Below are 4790 nucleotides of genomic sequence, written 5' to 3'. Positions count from 1 at the left end.
CAAAAACATTAGTTCTTCATGCCATATCTTAACTTGCCAGTATCAATTTAGAACTAATTTTAAAATTCACTTCCAAAATAAAATTATATTTTTTTATTTAATTATGTTACAATCAATAAATTGTTATACATATAATTTCTTTTTTTATTTAAACCTTTTTGCATCATTGGAATATTTAAAAAATATGCATATACAGGGTGGGCCAGAAAGGCGTACGAATTTCAAAATCGCATTACTCTTGACCGGAACGCGGGAGCGGGGTGTGGGTAGCGGGGATAGGTAGCTTGCTTCTCGGAAATCTGTCGCCATGGAGCGTTTCACCGGTGAGCAGCGTGCGTTTTGTGTAAAAGCGTATTACAAAAATGGCGATTCGTGCACTATTGCGCGGCGTCTATTTCGCTCTAACTTTAGATTACATGATTTAAACCAATGTCCAAGTGAAAGTGTGATCAGATCGTGGGTTAGAAAGTTTGAGTCTTCGGGTTCGACGTTAAATGAAAAACCTGCGCGACGAACAAGGACAGTAAGAACGGAGGAGAATGTAAGCGAAGTCGTAGCGTCGGTCCGGCGCGATCCCCAGCAGTCGTCGCGAAAGAGATCAGCTGAGCTCGCCATATCAAGAAAATCATTGAGGCGTATTTTGACAAAAGATCTTAAATTACACCCGTATAAGCTACAATTAGTCCAGGAATTAAAGCCAAATGACCACCATTTACGTCTTGCATTTGCCGAAACAATGTTAGAGCGTTTTCAAAGTTTAAAAAATATTCTCTTTTCGGATGAAGCTCATTTCCATTTGTGTGGATTTGTCAATAAACAAAATTGTCGATATTGGGCCGAAGAAAATCCCCAATTAAAACATCAAAGACCTTTGCATTCGCTTAAAGTTACAGTTTGGGCTGCCATGTCGGCTCAAGGAATCATCGGACCCCATTTCTTCGAAAATGAGCGAGGCCATACAGTAACAGTAAATTCCGATCGCTACACAGCAATGCTACGTAACTTTTTCTTTCCCCAACTGCATAATTTTGAAGCTTACAACAGTAGAACCTGGTTTCAACAAGATGGGGCGACATCCCATACATCTAATGAGTCTTTGTCAGTCGTTAACGAAGTGTTTAATGGAAAACTGATATCGCGTCGAGGGGACATTCCGTGGCCTCCCCGGAGCCCAGATCTCACGCCACTGGATTTTTTTCTCTGGGGATACCTGAAGAGTCGCGTTTATGCTAATAAACCGACGACGATTGCCCAGCTCAAAGAAAACATTCGCGAGGAAATGTCCGCTATCCCACGAGCGATGTGCCAGAAAGTTTTCACAAATTTGAGGAATAGATTGGAAGAGTGTAAACGTGAAGAGGGCAAACACCTAAATGATGTTATCTTTAAAAAATAAAATTCCCATTTGTTCTTTTTATAATAAATATATTTTTTATTTCCTGAGCTTGGTATTTTTTTTATATGATGTTTTCTTATCCGCTTAACTTTATGGCCCACCTGTTATTTATATCATAACTATTTATGATATTTTTGTAATATTTGAGAGTGGACGAAAGCTTGACGATTAAGTATTAAATAAATCAATATAAAACGAAAAAAAAAAAACTGTTTATTTAAAAAAATATATAATTATAAGAAAAAATAAATAAATAAAAAATAGTTTTGGTAGCACTTTTTACGAAATACATTAATCATTGTGTCGTCATATTTAGCTACAACAGTACAGTGTAATTGTCCCTTCGTGTATGTACAGTCAGAGTAAGAAAACCTTCGTCAGCTTTCAAATTCATTCCTATCAAGTCTTAAACTCTTAGCACTTTTTTAATCTAAACACCAAATCATTGCGACGCAATAATTTCATACTCGATCAATAAAAATCTGCTTTCGATCGCTCATACTCAGCACACGAAAACAGATCTTAAGGTGACGAACCATTTCTTACCCCGACTCTACACAGTGATGTAAATTCAATAAATGTCCTGCTGTCTTATTGTTGGCCTCCACTCCGTTCTAGTTTTTCTCACCAAGCTGCTTTAATTCGGATTGGTGGATATGCGATATATTTGTCGCTGCACCCGTAGAAAAGAAAACACATTTTTTTTAAGTAGTAAAAATAAACATTTTGTTTTAAAGAAAATCCCATATTAACGTTAGTAATTTTTTAAGGTTTTTTAATCTCAACTTTGGTACGAAAATCGGACTTTTTTACTAGGGAATGTTTGTTGTATAACAGGATTTTAGTCTAAATCTAAAATTATACGTGGTACTCAAAGCAGTAGAATTCTATATTTTGCCAGATAAAGAAAAAAAAAATGTATTGTCGATTATATTTAGTTTATTTTTACGCCTCGACCGTGACTAACCGGTGTTCCCCGAATCCGGTACAATTTCAACATACTAAACATACTTGGTTTTTAAATGACCTAATGTTTGTTACGTCTACATATGATCAAAGGTCAATTAAAGCGTATGTTAAATCCTACAGACTTTCCGTCTAGGACCGAAGTAGTTCGTTAGAAGAATGCGGAACAAAAATATAGTGTCAGTGAATAAAAAAATGCTTTCTCTCCTATTAGCACGACTTTAATAATTTACTGTTTATAAATAATGTAAAGTAAAGTAACAGTTACAGCCCGTAAATTTCCCACTACTAGGCTAAGGCCTCCTCTCCCCTTAAGAAGAGGGGTTGGAACAAATTCCATCACGCTGTTCCAATGCGGATCGGTGGAATGTACGAGCGGCACAATTTCGATGAAATTAAACACATGTAGCTTTCTTCACGATGTTTTCCTTCCCCACCGAGCACGTGATGAATTATAAACACAAATTAAGCACTTATACAGAGTTATTGGTAATTCAACGTATATCCGCTAGGAGGTGATAGGGGTGACAATTTGTAATAATTTTAACCCCCATATGCATGATGCAAAAGTTGACCATTTTTGAGTTATCACATTTTTAACTTTTTTTGAATTACCAATAACCCTGTATATAGTGGTGCTTGCCTGGGCCATCTCAGCTAAAAATAATGAATAAAATAATTTGTATGTTTTATTAATAATAAAGCGTCGTCACTAGAATATCGGTCATCGGGTCAGGCCAATGGAAGTTACTGACCCGATCTGTTACAATGCAGTTGGTAAGGACTTTTTCCTGATCTCTAAAAGTTTAGGCAACAATGTAAATGTTTGTGTTATAGGGGTGTTCTGGTATTAAAAGAATGTAGTTTCAGTGAGTAGATGTGACTTTGGGAATTTACTTAACGATAATTTACACTTTCCCTCTATGAGTCACACTTTATTTTCCTATATTATTTTATTTTTAGTATTAGTATATTTGTTATAAAATCATTCATATAGGTAAGTATATAATGAATAGAAACGAATAAACACATAATATTGTAAGTGGTTATTTGACTCGTCCGGCATTTCTTTATCTTATAATATCCCAATGAACTCTGCCCTTGAGTTACATATTAGTGTGTAATGAATATACATAACTATATATACACAAAATATAAAGTTAAAGAGGTCGTATACTCAAATGAGTACAACTCTAATTTTACTTTAATTGAGGAAAAAGATAATTATAAACTTTAATGTAAAAATACACAAACAAACGTGCACAAATTATTGAATATTTAGATAATGACTTATAATTGATTACGTATTCATTATACACAGTAAGCAGATACGAATAATTTATAATTAAATTTAAAGGGAGTAAACTTAACCAAAAATTTGAAGTCCAGTAAAAATGGATTAGTATTTTTTTATATTACCTACTTTTATTATCTTGCCAATGCGCTTATAGCGTTATTATAAATAATATGTACTTCGGGAATTATTATTATTATTATGGTTAATTTACCTTCTCCACTAAATCTCTAAGAGTATATTTTGTTGATAGATTCCTCTCATAAGCGTTTAATGTTTGACGCTCGCCTGAGTTCTTTGGAACTATATACGTATACGTGATAAACGTAGTATATCAGCGATATTACATGTACTGTAAAACAGCGATCCCCGCTTGGTCTTATGATCGGGTATGTGTTATGATGGTTAGCTTACATATACCAGTTACCTTTTTAGAAGCCACAGAATTAATAGTTTAAGCACACTGGCTCTTTTTACACTGTCGACTATGACAAACGTTGTGGAAACAGTGCCCTACTGACAATCTGTAGCCTATATTAGTGAGAAGATTCTTTCGCAGAGGGCCTGATCGGCAGTCTAGTATTTCTCGCTATTCAGTGTGCCATTACCTGAATGGGGGGAGGCTGTTAGGGGCAAGGTGTTTACTACGACGAATGGACATTTTTCGTAAATATCTCGAGACTTGATTTTTTAATTAAGAGCTAACTAAAAAAAACTTAAAAAGTTTACTAAGCGTTTTTTTATTTCATACTTCTGTGTCAAGTAGCTCTCCGTAATTTTATAATACGTAAATTCCACTGTTTTCTGTAATGATGATGTAATTATTTACTTGCTATGAGTATGTGGCTAAAATGCTTTTTTCTTTTAAATAACATAAACATTTTTGCGGATATGATTTTTAAGGATTCTTTATATTAGAAATGATTTGTAATCAAAATGTATTGAGTGTTACTCTTGAGCAATTTTTTTAGTAACAATTTTTTTTATGTAATTCAATTAATTCATTTAGATACCTGATATGTCATGGTTGCAAAATGTTACTTTCCTGAATCGCTTACTGTCTCGATAATACTTCAATCAGTACAAATAACAAATTAATCAACATAAAAGAAAAATAAAAAAAGAAAACTTTGA

The sequence above is a fragment of the Vanessa cardui genome, chromosome 21 (assembly GCF_905220365.1).
Source record: "Vanessa cardui chromosome 21, ilVanCard2.1, whole genome shotgun sequence".
Classification (NCBI taxonomy): domain Eukaryota; kingdom Metazoa; phylum Arthropoda; class Insecta; order Lepidoptera; family Nymphalidae; genus Vanessa; species Vanessa cardui.
Note: the sequence above shows the minus strand (reverse complement) of the source record.